The sequence below is a fragment of the Castanea sativa genome, chromosome 8 (assembly GCF_040712315.1).
Source record: "Castanea sativa cultivar Marrone di Chiusa Pesio chromosome 8, ASM4071231v1".
In the NCBI taxonomy this organism is placed as follows: domain Eukaryota; kingdom Viridiplantae; phylum Streptophyta; class Magnoliopsida; order Fagales; family Fagaceae; genus Castanea; species Castanea sativa.
In genome coordinates, this window is record NC_134020.1 from 742,034 (window position 1) to 758,661 (window position 16,628).

At 34.3% G+C, this 16,628-nt stretch overlaps 1 pseudogene; it reads right to left on the reverse strand.

Annotated features, from left to right (window-relative positions):
* Nucleotides 1–1,088: 1,088 nt before the first annotated feature.
* LOC142607584 (ubiquitin carboxyl-terminal hydrolase 2-like) lies at nucleotides 1,089–13,823 on the reverse strand (annotated as a pseudogene).
* Nucleotides 13,824–16,628: the final 2,805 nt, after the last annotated feature.

Below are 16,628 nucleotides of genomic sequence, written 5' to 3' on the forward strand. Positions count from 1 at the left end.
TTTTGGGATACAATTTTTACATAGTTTGAAATGATACATTGTAAGTGGTGGGAAAAAAAAAATGATGTTCAAATGATTAGTTTTAAGTGATAGAAAATAAAAATGATGTTCGTAGTCCTACGTGACTTCTCGTTTGCTACGCTCCCAGCTTTTGCTCCAGTCCAAGGCGACACTGGTATCTTTCTCTCTCTCTCTCTGTTACTGTTTTACAGCACTTTTCAACTTTTTTTATTATTATTATTTTAAATTCTGCTCACTTCTCTGGCTGAATGTTTTATAACTTTATCTATATATAATATATAATACTAGGTAATGGTGTTTTTATTTAATAATTATAATAATACTTTATTTTAGTATATAAAAGTGTTGTTTATTATTCGTTTTGTATTAATTTTTGGCAGTTAAAATTTGAGTGGTTGAATGCATATAAATTTATATTTGATAGTAGTAGTTTGCATGTTTACTCGTTTTTTTTTTTTTTTTTTTTAATTGGTTATATAATTAGTTTATAAAATTCAACATTTCAGGTTTCAAAGTGTGAGTAATATATGGGAAATGTATATTTTAAGAGAAAAAAAATGGCAAAAATAAAAAAGTATGACCCAATCCTCTGTCCCAAAAGTTGAAAAAGACTAAAGAAAGTGAATTTAAGCAGATAAATATCTTCTTCTTTTTTTCCTTGGAACGTGCTTCTGGATTACATATATGATTTCTGCTTTCAGGCCTCTGCATTAATACTGCTCTTGTGAATTTTACATGCATGTAAAAAAGTAGTTCTCAAGAAGTTCATTTGCTTACTAGTGACCTTATACTCTGATTTTCCAGGGTGCTTGAGATTAAAACTGGGATTGCATTCCATCCAGCCAAGGGATCTCAAGTTTTGTTGATTTTGCACTTACCAAAGGAAGTCGCCAATATCTTGCACCTTTTTTTTTTTTTAATAAAAAAATCCTAATCAATACAATTTTCTGTTGCTTTCCAAAAAAGAAAAAAGAAAAAAGAAAAAAAAAATTCAAAACAAGAACCTATCTACCGACAAAGTTCTATCATGGATTTGAGTCTCTCATTCCCACAATCACGTTCTAAAATGTCAACAAAGTAACTCGAGCATATTTCATTACCTGGGGAATGCAAGTAAATTTTGGAATAGGTTCACCTAAAAAGAAACTCAGGTGTCTAAAGCTAACCAGGGGAAAATATGAAAACATGTGCTTCAGATGTTTTCAAGCCAGAATAAATTCACATAACTAATTTTATAATTAACCAGAAATACCCTTCACCTAGAGCTGCTTGTTTTCTGCTTGGCCTTCTCAATAAGAGGCTTCAACTTTTTCTTTTCAGCAAGAATCTTGAGGAAGTTGAACAAAAAGGGTATGTAATTGTGTTTCCTGCGGATATTTTCTGTTCTCCATTTCTTGAACTTTTCCTCTTCCATTAAGATCTTCTCAGTAGCAGCTTCTATCCCAGCATTCACTTCTGAAAGAGATTTGTTCAGTGCTTCAACATTACTATTGCCGATCAGTCTATCTGGCTGTAAGGCAGCCAGTTGCTGCAAGATACGCTCCCTCCTCTTCTGGAGCTCCTTGAGTTCTGCAGTATACATTTCCTTCCTGTTCTTGATGACTGCCAAGAGATTGAATCTAATCTCACTCTGGGAATACCTTTCAATGCGTTCCTGGATAACTGGTTGCACCATCTGCAGCCAATCCATGTCACCTTGCCCACCAGAGCACTGACCAAGGCTAATGGGTCCATCCTTTAATCCATCAAGCTCATACAGAACTCCATCAACAGGTAAATAGCTTATAAAATGGTCACATCATTGACTTTTCCAGCTGCCTTCTGCTCCTCTGGAACAAAAGGCTCAGGCCTCGCAAAACTATTATGGGCTGTACGTATAGCTTCACTATTATTGATAGCCAAACCTTTTAGTTCCGGTGGAAAATTCTTTGTGAAATCTTTCAACTTTGACAACTCTGGGCCAATATCAATTTCCGGACAGTTTAAGAGGATAGACAAGATTGCTTGAGTTGCACAAGCATTATTGATTACCTAATCAGTGATCAAAATAAACTTGAGATCAGGAAAATTGGCAAACTTATTAAGCGCAAAAGTGAATCCCTGGCAAACTGACCTTACTATCCGAAAAAACAAAGGGGAAACTGACCTGGCTTGCAAAAAACAAATTAGGGTATGGGTCCTTGATTACAACACGGTCATCCTTTTCCCTGGACGCCATTTGAAAAGAAAAATCAACCCATATACAGGCCTGCATTTTAAAGGGGAAGAGAGAGAGGGAGAGAGAGAGAGAGAGAGAGAGGGGAAGGGGGGACACAAACTTCAAGCATAAATATTTCAGCTAACATGTGTATGCCTGCGAAGGGATAAAAGTAGAACGGGCAATGAGATGTTAGAGAACTAACCTAAGATTGTTCAGAGAATCAAGGTCCAATGAATATAGCTCCTCTACCTGAGAAGAGACATCAAGGCATCATCATCATCAAATACAAGAAAAGATACCGCTAACGCCCCTTTATGGGTGGGTTGGTTTTTTTTTTTTTTTTCTTCTTCTTCATTTTTTGGAGTAAAATCTAAAAGAAATATTATATAAATAAAAAACATGTATTCTAAAATGAAATATGCTACTGGAATTCAAACCAAGTATTTCATTTCAAATTCTATCTTTAATTTATCCTTGTTATGCTATTGTATAAACCCAAGAACTGAGTTAATGTCAAGCTTCGTACTTGTTAATCCATACATAGTAATATCAAAAATGATATCACAGTATTTTTACTATTATCTATATATACTATAAAACCGAAGGCTATGACTTTTTGTTGACTTCCTTAGAGCTTGCCATGTAAGTTTTGCACCATCCACAATTTTACACCTCGTTCATTTTTTTTTTCTTTATTTTATAAACTTTACACCAATACTCTTTATAAAACCCGACTACAAGACCATACGCAAGAAACCCAAAAACTGAACCCTAGGCCCATTCGCGGTTCAGTTTCTTCCTTCTCTACTTCAGTCCCTGTCTTTACACTTCACTTCTGTAGTCAGTATCATTTGAGACTTGGCTTTAAGTTGCAAATGGTTTGTGTTTGCGTCTGAATTGTGGTTTGTTAAGGCTTAAGTTTAACTTGATCTAATATGATTTTCATCTTTGAAATTTCAGAATACATCAAGAAACCCAGAAGGGAATCTGACCAAAGTGGGAATTATCTTGGAGTTAAGAGAAGAAGCCACATAAGGAAGAGGAAGACAGAGAGAAGGAAAGCTAAGGCATGGGGCTTCTTTGGGAAGTTAATGATAAGGTTGAGTGTGCATGTGATGGCTTATGAAATATTTGTTTTCCTATGAGTTCCAAAACTATTATGTTGAAAATTTAATTTTTTTAAAAAATCAAATAAGTTAAAATATAATTTAAAGAAATTCTTGATGCTATGAGTATTAATAGGTTCGTGAGGTTGATTTAAAAAAAAAAAAAAAAACATCAGCCAGTTCGGACCTAGCTCTTCTCTGGTGTGAGAGATATCAAGAATTCCGTTGTGATTTCGCCAAGCTATAGACGAAATAGTCAACTTCAAACCATGTGATGTCTAAAAATTTGATGCCCAATATTACCAATCCAATTAAAGTGTGGGTTTTCTTTTTATCTGGGTCTTTTTGGTTTGGTTGAAGATTTTATGGTGTCACTTTGTTTTGCAGATCAATGGAAATTGGAAAGATGTGTACCAGAACTTGTGATTTCATTTTTCACTACTTGCTTGGGAAAGAATTTGATAGTATACGTAGTGGTGCATTTGAACCCATTTTATTTCATTTGTAAGTTTATTTGTTGATATGGAGAAGTTATAATTTTATTAATTAGCTACCTGATTAAATTTCGGGATTAATAATTTCAGGATTATATAAAATCATCTGGTGAAATTTTACATTGGTTGTGTAGTGATTTGGTAGACTATTGGTGGTGGGATTGGTAATTTGGTATTGAACTTTGACTTGGTCTTAACATTTTGGTATTTAACTTTTGAAGAAATTTTTAGGTTTTACGAATGAGATAGGTTTATATATGCTCTGTTTGTTTTGCTGGAAAACTTTCTGTAAAAATAGTTTTTCACATTTTCTAGTGTTTGATAGCACAAAAAAAAAAAAAAAAAATTGGTCAACGGAAAACTATCTTTAGTAAATGGAAAATCCTAATAAAAATAAGGCTTGTTTTTTATAGCTTATTTTTCAAAAAATTTTTTTTTGAAAAACAATCTCTATCTCACAGTACGCTCTCTCACTCTCACTCTTTCTCTTTTCCCTTTTCTTTTTCTTTCCTCACACCCTCACTATCACTCACTCTAGTCTCTCTCCTTCCATAGATCTCTCTCCCTCACTCTCTCTTCATATTTCTCTTCCCCTTTATAACACAGTTTTTGAGTAGATTTTTTTTCCCTCATTGCTCAGTAATTATTTCACTCCTCTCTACCAACTTGCAAAAGAGAACATATTTGCAGCGGTAATTATTCATTCCTCTCTACCAAAATCTCAATTCTTTACTTTGAATTTCAAACTTGATTTTATTTTTTTCTCTAAGAAACTTTTGGTTTGATGGATTCCATGTATAAGTTTTTTTTTTGCACATAAAAGTGCTAAAAAAGTATATAAAAAATAAAAAAGAAGAAAGAATGAATGAATGAAGTAAAAGACGAAAATTTTAAACATAGTGCCTATATGGCTCTAAATTACTTTTACATAGCATAATCTTTTTTGTTGATAGATACATTATGCAGATATTATGTAGTGATGATATATTATGTAGATACATTATATAAATTCATAATTTTGAGTAATATTAAAGACTTCTGGTTGACTATAGTAGACAATTAGTATACTAGTAAAAAGAGTAGACAATGAAAAATTATTGTTATTTTGTACTTATTAAAGATATATTCTCCTGTCAATTTTATGTATATAGACAAATGGTTTATATATATATATATATATATATATATATATATATATATATATATATATATATATATATATAAATGTGTGTGTGTGTGAACGTTCCTGTCTATATATATAAGTAAAATGAGTGGTAGAGATCATGAAAATTTGACAACTAATTTTTATTGTATCTATTGTCAAAATTTTAGTATGAAAACCAAATTCATCCTTGGTTTTTTTCTAATATTGATTACATTAGTTAGTTTACATAATACACATGTTTTAAATTACACAAGAAATATAAAAAATAAAAATAAAAATTTGCATACCAAACACCAGAAAACATTCTAAAGCTCATTTTCAAGGTCGTTACCAAACACTGGAAAATGATATAGTTTTTTAGAAAATACTCTTTGGAAAATGAACCATTTTCCAGAAAATATTGATGCTGAAACAAACAGAGCGATAGTAGAAAGGAGATGGATTGAATCACAATGGACTCAAAGATTGTGTATTTGAAAATTTAGGGCATTTTGAGAAGTATGTTTGATTTTTTTTTTTGGATTTATTTTGTGGTGGGTTTCTGCATTGAGATTAGTGTTTAGAATTTTCTTTGCAAACTAATTCAAAGGTGACTTAGTGTTTTTGAATATATATTCAGATAAGAATTGTCGGTAAATATGAGGTCATACGTTATAGAATTTGATTCATTTGGTAGACTATGAAGGTGGGATTAGTATTGAACTTGGAATTGGTCTTAGCATTTTGGTATTTAATTTTTGAAAACAAGTCTAGGTTTTACAAATGAGATAGGTTTATATGGTAGAAAGGAGATTAATTGAATCACAATGGTCTCTAAGATTGTGCATTGAGATTTGAGTTTGGAATTTTATCTACAAATTTGAATTTATAATTGGGAACAATTTGTGGGTTCAGTGAATTTTTTGGGTATGATTTAAGGTAACTTTGTGTTTTTTAATATGTATTTGGAAAAGAATCTGAATTGTAGGGAAGTTAACATATATAAATATTTTTTGTCAAACTTCCTGGTACATTGCACAAATTAGCGACTATATAAACTCAAAAAAAAAAAGATTAAATTACGTTTTACCTTTCCTACATTTAATTTGTTTTTACTATGTTGATCTTCTCCACAAATAATCTAATATTAATATGACTATTTTTATTTATTGAACTTTTTGATGAATACTTCCGTGCATCGCACGGGTTAGTGACTAGTTTGATTTATTTCTTTATCTTTTTCTCTTCAGTTTCTCCTCTAAAAAAAAAAAGGTTTTACCTCCTATGCTTTAATCGCACTAACACCAAAATTTATTCTTTCTAAAACTGTTACCAGTTGCAAATATATATCACACATATCGCATGTGCCAACAGCTAGTTGATAGATGCAAAGAATTGTCTCAACAAGATGTACAACCTTTGCATCCAAAAGAAGAAAACAGAGAGATAAAAGCTCAACCTATCATGAACATTCAAATAAATATATAAAAAAAGTTAGCCACAGAATCCCTGATGACCAAAAGCAATGGTGCTGCAGTATAAGAAAACTTCAAAGACTGCAGTAAAACTGATTAATACTTATTTTGGGATCATGATTTTACAGCATGCTTAAATGAAGCAACTGAAATCAAAGTTTAACTAACATGGAACGTGAATGGTGCCTAGTGCAACAAGTAATGGTGTCAGTAGTATTAACAATGAGAACCAATAATTAAGCAACTGAGATCAAAGTTCAACTTATTTTGTGCTTATGATGCACCTCATTGAAAGTTTGCTTATGGGAGACCACAATGTACAGCATGTGAGCTTCTGCCACAAAGAATGCCTTGACACACTGGCCTCTATTTTTTCTGAGTGGAAAAAATAAATAAATAACTTGTTGGGAGAGAGGGGGGGGGGGAAGACAATGATGGCGGTGTATTGGGCAATGGTAATGAGGAATGGTATCAAAATGTTAATGGCGGCAGTGCCATGTTGAAAGTTGAGAAACAACTTCAAGTGAGTTTTGAAATGCCTTTTAGGTGGATGTGGCCATCTAAACCCTTCAAATTCAGTGACTATTAACCAAGTTCCTCTCTAATCAAGGAGAAATTTTTAGGAATCCCAAATCACTTAAAATCCAAATTTGGTTGTTGATGCCCTTCCAAATGCTCTATCTCCTTTCCTCAGCAAAAGAACAGCCAAGATGCACTCTGGATTAGCATCCACTACATGTTTCCATTCTTAATCCATACCTTGATTATCTAAGACAAATGAGCATCTTCCCCACTGATCACTGAAGCAGCTAAAAAAAATTCTCCAAGTAGAGCAGGCTTCCATAAAGGCATATGTGAAAGGACAATGACACAAGGTGATTCATACTCAAGTTTTCATATGGAATACATGAAACCCTATTAGGCAAGAACTTCCATTTCTAAAAGAAAGAAGATCACTGAAAAGGGGCCTAAGTTGGCATGTATTCAAAATTTATTTGACCATTTGGTTTGGACTGGTCAACACAGCATACTAAAAGCAAGCTCTTGTTTCATGGAACATAGTCCCTAATCTTGTAAAATTCCCTATGTAAATAACCCATTTTTCATTTTATCATAACACATTTCACTAAATACTTCCACATTAAAAAAATTTGTTCTGCTGCATAGAGCCAGTCCAAATTAATATTCCAGACAATACAACAGCACTGAATTAGTTCTCTTTATGAGTGGCCCTTTGCTTCGGGTCTTATAGATGGTAATTATGTTCCATCTTTCAAAAAGTCAATTCATATGTAGATATTTTTTCATGATGTAATTCTTTAGGCTACTTGGTGTCTCTTATCATGAAGTAGCATCTTTTCAATAAATTATTCTTACCTATCAAAAAAAAAAAAAAAAACCCTGCACTGAAATATTACTCAAAAAAGGTAGTAGGGTGGCAAATCTATTTGGACAAGAGCTTGGGTGAGCTTTCAAAAACATTGGCCACTTTTAGCACCATTAAATTGATTGGGCTTGAACCAAATATATCATATAAATCCAAGACACTTACCTGCACGCCTTTAACTTGCATCTGCTGTATAAGTTCTGTAAAAATACCTGCAATGCAGGTACGAATTTTGAAACAATGTCCCCACAAAAACCAAGAAAAAACATATGCACATACATAAAACCATCATTTGAAATTTTATACAAAAAGAAATTCTAGGAAAAATCCTTGTCAGAAATCTATTAAATTCTTATGAATAAACAGAATGTGTACAAAAACAAAGGAAATGATGTTGCAGTAAAGTTCAACAAATCCAATTCCTCCAGCAGAAGACTCAGAACTTAAACTGCTTCTTTATGAGCCTAAGGTTCCCAAGGGTGACCGGGGGGAGGTGGCTAGGATGAAACCCCCATCAGAAATTCAACAAATGCTCTCTCCTCTTCTAGAGATTTTCTTTTTTTCCTCAAGGACTGGAGAATTGACTATCGCTGACAAAAGCTTTAAGATTCCTAGTTAGTGAATAGACTTTGCGATTCTTACACTTTCATAAATCTAATGCATTAAGTGGAACTGGCTGATAAAATGTCCACAGGGGAAGGAGCTCTCACGCCTTAAATGAAACTGCTAAAGAGCAGTAACATAGTACCTTGAAGGACTTCATGATAAAACAATCAACAGTGGCAATGAACAATAAATCACCCACCTTGGGCTAAAATCAAACAAGGATGGATTGAAGTTACCTATAATAGATTTCTTTCAATCTTCAAGATTTAGCTTATTTCAATTTCAACAACTAACCTATTTCATTTAAAAAGAATCATTTTTTTTTTGGTTGATAATTGGATAGTTACAACGGAGTGGGAGGATTTGATCCCTAGATGTTTCTATTGAAAACATTAAAAGGTGCTAAACAGTTTGAGCTACAAGGCTCGTTTGTTTCATTTGAAAGAATCTTGCAAAATCTTTAAAACAAAAGGAGAAAAAAAAAAAAAAAAAACTATTCTCAATTGTGCACCAAGACATGACTGGAAATCTATAAGCTGCAACAATGAAATAAGGTAATTTAGAAAGCATACATAAGCATCATGATGAAATAACTTGAATGATTAAAGGAAATCAACTACTTAATTAATTTATAGATAGTAAACAATTTTTTTTTTATTAAAAAAAATGGCCCCATTTAAGCCAAAAGCTTAAACTTATGAGCTTTGACCCAACTATGTTATATTAATAACTTACTCTTCTTCTTGTTACTATTCAACGTGGGACAACTTCACTCACACGTCTATACACAACACACAATACAAAGGCAGAGATAGAATATGTGAAATCTGATAAATTCTAATTTTAATTCATTAGAACAAAAAATAAAATAAAATCATAAGAAAATTAAAGCTAAATTGTAAAATTAAAATTAGAAAAAAAAAATTGCAACAAAATTATGGTCCCGTTATTTTTGTGCATATATTCCGTTTCACAAAACCTGGGCTTCATGTCTATAAAGGGTTTTGTTTTGGAGAAACTAAATATCAAGTAAGAAACTATAACTACCCACAAAGCTAAAATAGTATTTCCATGGAAAAAAAGAAGAAGAAGAAGAAGAAAGTAGAATGGAGAACAAGAAACCCAAGAATCTGACTCTGAATATTTTAGACTTTAGATACATAAATTAAACTTAGAATAATAATTAAAATCTATAAGTTTATTTTCAATTTTCTTGAAGAACCAATTGGTGGGTAGGGAAAACGAGAATGAATCATGTATTATTAATTTTTCATACAAATTTGAGAGAGAGAGAGAGAGAGAACCTGTGGGTCTGGGAAAGTAGAAATATGAGCGATAACAAAAATTAAGGAAGTTTGTGTTTTTTTAAATTTTAATTTGAAGTATTTGTTTGTTTGGATTATACAATGAGAAAACATACGGTCAGGAGGTGGCGTAAAAGTGTTGATTTACGCCACCAATCAGTGTTTGCCACGTCACACATTTAAAGAAAAACCAGTACACTCTATTACACACAATTTTAACTTACTTAGACCTATACTCCGCACACACGTATCAGAGAGCAAACCTAGAGAAACAGCACCAACGCCTAACCCATTCTGCCTCCTGCTCTCATTTGACCACCAGAGCTCCACCCCGTCGCAGAGTCGTTCTGGAGCTAGCGCCACTGCACCGAAGTTCAAGGTTCAAATAGAGTTTAAGGAGTAGAGATATACCCAGCGGTTTCCTCAAAATGTGTCTCCGTGGAGGTGAAGCTGCGATGAAGGTGTGACCGTCAATGCTACTTCTGCCGTTGGTGGCGGTGGCTCACGGTGGTGTTTGCAGAGTTAGAGCTTGCTTGTTAAGGTGTGAGTTTGGTCTTAATTAGGATTTTATGTTCTGTGGGTCTTTTTCTGGAATGAGGTTATGAAAACAATGGTTTTTGGCTTTGCCCTCTAAATGTTTTCAATCTCTCTCTCAAAATAAGTTTTTGGTAATGAAAAGAAACTAAAAAAGAAGAAAAAGATGAACTCAAGAAAGTTTGAAATTTTTTGTAGAGGAATAGATTTTTGAAAATGCCATTTTTTGTACAGATCTTGTTTTGTAAACCCTCTCCTCTATGAAACTCTCTCGAAGATTTTCAATTTACACCCACTAGAAAGGCCCCTCTCTGCTTTTTTATTTTGCAATTGCTAGCCGTTGGCTTTGTCTCTTCCACACTGATCCCAACAGTTCCATGCAAAGATAGAGCATGCAAATGTTGTGTTTCTTGTTCGATTCCATAGGTTTGAGTACACTATGTGTTTGTACAACACTGCTTTCCTATTGGGGGAAAAATGTATTTGTCTAGATCGAACAATGTATTCTTCAACACTTTTACACCAGAACGAACCTTGAACTTCGGTGCGGTGGCGCCAGCTCCAGAACGACGCCGCGGCGGGGTGGAGCTCCGGTGGTCAGATGAGAGCAGGAGGTGGAATGGGTTAGGTGTTGGTGCTGTTTCTCTAGGTTTGTTCTCTGATACATGTGTTCGGAGTGTAGGTCTAAGTAAGTTAAAATTCTGTGTGATAGAGTGTATTGGTTTTTCTTTAAATGTGTGACGTGGCAAACACTGATTGGTGGCGTAAATCAACACTTTTACGCCACCTCTGACCGTATGTTTTCTCTTATACAATTTATACTTTTTCAAAGAGGGAGTGAGAAACTGCACTGTTAAAATGTATTAAAAGCTTAACAAACAATAGCTAGCAGCTAGCTGCTAGCTTATGTGTCTATGAGAAAGAGACACAAATTGGGAGGCCGTAATTTTTTATTTTATTTTAATTTTAGTAAATTTTACAACATTTTCTATTCCATATTCCCGGTTATAATTTGGCCACCCTTTACATTAGAGCAACTGCATCAGTTCTTCTAAAAGATTTCGTCTATTTTACACAAAAAACCCTACTTTTTATATTTTACACCATCATTTTTACAAAATACTTACATCAGTTTATCTATTTTACAAGATATTTTAATAAAATATTCATTCTTCATAATTTTTTTTCCCCTATTGCTCATACTTTTTTAATTTAAACTTATATTTTAAGTAAACTACCAATACCGGTGGCTCAGCCAATGGAGTCACTTGTGGTGGAGGCCTGATGGTTAAACTTCTGAAATAGTGTTTTCGGCGACTGCCATTAGATTGGTGTCTCCGCCCTCCGTGCCGCTAGCACTGGTGGCTAGACCACCAAAATAGTGGTTTTGGTGACAACTGACATATCAGTGTTTTCAACCATCATTCTGCCATCAATGAAATATTTCAGTGTGTCGTTTCAGGATTACGCATTGGAGATATATATATATATATATATATATATATATATATATATATATATATATTATTTACTATTAGTATGATTTTAGTTTAAAAAAAAGGAGCTGATTTGATTTAAAAATTTTAATATAGATTTTAATAAAATTCCAAATAAAATCATGCTTTGTTTGAAAAAAAAATCTCAATAATAATTATTTTATATTTAAATTATATTGAGAGATATTTACAAGTAATGAAGTTTCCTTTTCTCCTCACTTTTAACTCCCACCACTGAAACATTTGACCCTTTCTTTATTTTTTCCTTTTTTATCTCACAAAACCACCTCTTTTCTCTACTTCCTCTCCCACGGTCTGTTCTCTTCTTCTTCTTCTTCTTCTTCTTCTTCTTCTTTTGATCTTTTCCTTTGTTGTAGCTCTCAAGCACTTGTTTCTCTCTTCTCTAATGGTAGCAGCAAGCTCTCCACGAGCAAAGAAAGCAACAAGCTCTCCATGGTAGTGGTGACGGCGGCTTTGATTTGAGTTTGGGTTTGGGTTTGGGTTGATGGGTTTTTCGTTGAAAGTTTGATTTTGGGTTCTAAGTTGTTGAGTTTTCCATTGAAGGTTTGATTTTGGGTTTGGATTGATTTTTCTTTGTTTTTGGTTGATTTTGTGATTGAAATATCATGGGTTTTGTTGGGTTGTGGTGGTGGTGATTGAGTGGTGGTTAGGCGGTGTTGAGAGTATGTGGGGGAAGAGAGACTGATGAGAGCAGAGGTGAGAGAAAAAATAATAAAATAGTAATATACACATCTACAGTAACTGTGCAAATATGCACGATTATTGTAGCAAATGTATATATTTACACAACTATAGCCGAACTGATGCGGAGCAAATTTAGGAAATATTGTGTAAATTTTGCATCTTTTTCTATTTTACACAATTTTGCACCCACTGATGTGAGTGTTCTTATAGCCGGCCATTTGATAAGGAAATCCAAGTTCTCTTCCCCAACCAAATAGTATGGGAGTAATGGATTCAGCCATGTGGCAAAAATCATGCACATGTTAGGTCCAATGTGCTAGAGCACAACATGATATGATCAAGATCTTGAAAGTTAATAATTTTTTTTTTAATATCAAGAATTTTTTTAACTTTTCAAATCTAAGAGCTGAGAGAAAAAGTTAGTTTTATAACTTTCAATTTGTGATTGATACTCCTATAAAAAAAAATTTGTGATTGATACTATGGGTGGATGATATTTAACCCAAACTGAGTTCGGACTGATGTCTCAAGAACTAACAGCCTAATCCACAACGTATGAGAGGCCTTGAATAGGCCCACCACATGAGCAATCATGTTAATAGGGAGCCCACCAATTTGCTTTATCCTCCAAGGAGGGATAATAGTGCCGAGAAGATATAATGCCCTTTGGGGAGTTCGCCATCCGAACATAAGTCTCAATGCATGGCACAAGTTACAAAGGAATCGTCATAGTGGCGGTATTAGAAGGGTCCACATTTGACATGTTGGAATAGTACCTCAAACTCAAAGGGTAACCCAAATTTTGCAAGTGGTGGGACCCATGTACAGGTGGAAGATTCCCATAATTATTGATCCACTAACTAGAGAGTATAAAAGGAGCTAAATTCAAAGGAAAGGGGGTTGGGACGTTTGAGGTGAGAGAAACACGAGACAGCAGGGGTATAAAACAAGGTCTTTGGGTAAGGGAAAAATCTAACAGAAACCATCATAAGGCACCTCAGCCATCCGAGAATCTCCTTAGATGGCCTAATAAACAGTCCCAAATAGTCTTAAGGAAGCACCTACCTATCAGCCATTAGATTAATCCTTTATGGGCCTCCCATAGTGAGTTATATTCCCAGTTTCCCAAAAATTAATATAGTTTCCAACCCAAACCTAAAGGCTGAGCTGTAGCATCCTCTGGGGACTCAAGCAAATGAACCGGATAGGGAATGTTCTCCAGGCAACGAAGAGTAGAGGAGGTCGGTATTAGGAAGGCATCAAAAGCTGCAACCCAGCAATTAGTGAAATTGCCGAGGCTAGCCTCTTTGACCACAACTTTGATCGATCCTATGGCATTGGCAAAACCCATGTTATAGAAGGCCTGCTGCTCATCCTATTTGCTCTTTAGCGCTATCTCCAGCTCGGCAGTTTTGTCAACCAAGGACCCAGGGTCTCGGCCAGCTTGGTGTTAGTCTCTTTAAGCCTTTTCATGTGCCTACCAATTGATTCAAGAAGGACGCCAAAGGGAGCGATGTTCAGGAGCTTATCAAGTTGCAAATGAGTTCTTGCCTGCATCCTCACGAGGAGAGAGATCTGTGTCAAACAGACTAGAGGAATCATATGTCAGCGAAAGAGACAGAGAATTGGAAGGCTTGCAGGCTTATGTTAAACAGATGGAATTGGAAACCGGGAGGAGGCAGCATGAAAGATTCCGTGAGTGTTTGTACCCAGGGGACAAATGAATCCCCTCCTACCTATTAAGAAATAGGTTGACATTAGTCCAAGATAAAAATCTGAGGTCACCAGACAGGAGAGTGACAGCCCAGCTCAATATGGCGTCGGATGCAATGAGCTGGGCTTTAAGGCAGTCGGTTAAATGGTTGCCTCAGGAGGGGTTGGTCAAACAGCCACCTTAGTTGAGCCACTGCTTTGGTCCTCGAGTAGCCTTGGCCTCTTCCTTGGCTGAACGATCTCTGGGAAGCTGTGACTGTAGCTTAAGGCTGAGAAGTTGGAGTGTGGCCCAACCCATTTCGAGATGGTTCAAGGAAGTCCTCAACCTTTAGTCCCTTCCTTTGAACCACCATTTCAGCAGTGCTTATGTCTTTGCACTGTCTCAGGGTCCTTGATTGGACGAGTTGGTATTGGAGGGTTGTTTGTGAACCGGAGGGGGGGGGGGGGATGTCTCCATTGAACTGCTGAGGGGGAGCATGCCAAAGTTCAAAAATTGGGATATTGTGGACAAAACTCGGATGCCAAATGTCTGTGTATAGTAATAGTGGATGGCCAGCCTTCAAGGCCCTCCAAGCACCCTGAAAACCCCAATATGAAGTGTGATAGACCTCGAAAGTGCCCTTAAAAAAAGAGAGATTTTTTGGAGTATTTTTTAAGACACCTTTCTTTTTGGGTAAGTGGTGTGGAGTTGTCACATATTTTTTTTATACAAAAAAAATAAGAAAAAATAAATTCATGACTGAATTGCTCTCTTCATTGATTGAATTAAAAAAATTACATAATTGAAAAATTACATGGCTTTGGGTCCTAGTTACAAACTACCAAATAATTACACGCCTTTTTGTCCTAGTTACATTCTACCCAAAATAAAATAAAGACAAGGTTAGATCTACTTAACCAATGATCTAAATCTGGAGGTTAGGTTACGGAATGAGAAAGTGTTAGGCACCCATTCTGCCTAGACATAGTCTGGTCTGCTAGACTCTTGTGACCAATTTACCATTTTTATGCATGACATGAATAATATGTTGAATATGTGAAATAAAAATTAAATCATACAAATTTATTATGAATGAAGCCTCTTCTTTTGAAAAAAAATCAGATTTATTTTGGTTGGTAAAAAAAATTGATTTTGTTTTGTCAAAATACCAAATCTGTTTTGTAGTATGTAGAAAAAAGTGGTTTTAACTTTGTAAAGATTAGACCTGTTCTGTGATAATAAAAAATGATTTTTTGATAACAAAAAAAATCAGATATGTTTTTATGTTGTAAAAGAATGAAAAGGATTTTTTTTTTTTTTTTTTTTTACGAAGAGAGTTTCACTCATAATATAAATTTATGCAATATGAATCTAAATAAAACAAACACAAACACAATCATGTTTTATCTTTTTCTTTATTTCAAAAATCTGCATATGTTAAAGAAAAATCAGATTTGTATCTAAGGAAGATATAAATCAGTTTTTAATTGAGAAAAATTCAGATATGTTTCTAATGAAGATGTAGACCCATTTTTATTTTAAGAAAAAGTTAGATCTACATCTAATGAAGATGTAGATCTATTTTATTTTAAGAAAAAGTCAGATCTACATCTAATGAAGATGCAAATTTGTTTTTATTTTTAGAAAAAGAGTTGTTCACATGTAGATTATTGAAATTCAAGAAAGAGATTATAACAATTGCATAAAAACAATCATGCTTTAAACAAAACAATGGTGAATCATTCATATTATGAATAAAAACATTCATCAGTAAAAGAAGCATAAAAAGGATAGGGTGATAGAAACAACCTCTTGCGTGAGCACTCTTTATTCTTGAGAGGATGTTTTAGGGTTTAAAGAAACTTATTTAGTTATCCTTAAAATCTTAAAACCCTAATTTTTGCAACAAATCTCAGAGAGAATCAGCAAATATCAGTAATTTAAGAGTCTCAAAATGTGTGCCTCTCAGAGTGTAAAAAAAAAGGTGTTGAATTATGAGACCTAGCCTCTATTTATAAGGGCCATAAAACTCTAAAAAATAGGCACGAGCGATTAGGATGTGAATCCAGATTCAACCTTTTGCGAAAAGATCGAAAAGGGTGTGCCTTATTGTCACCCAAAGACTATTGGGACAAAGCCCAAAAGGGGGAAATTTAGCCCTTATAGAATGTCGAAGCCAAAAGTGCCGAATTGGCTCTTGGACACCGAGCACTCTTTCGTGTTCAAGTGTCGTTTGGACTCCTCTTCTAGGGTTTTTTGACCGATCCTTACACCTAGACGTGTTTTCATCCTCCGTCCATGATTTTTTTTTAATCTATTTTCTGGATAATTCAGGCTTTTTAAGAACAATTATCTTGTAGATAAATATCCTAAAATAAATCTTAATAAAGTTCAGATTATCCACAATTTTATTGTTATCTAATCATCTCTTTTATTCCTATGCATACATCCCTATTTTAAACA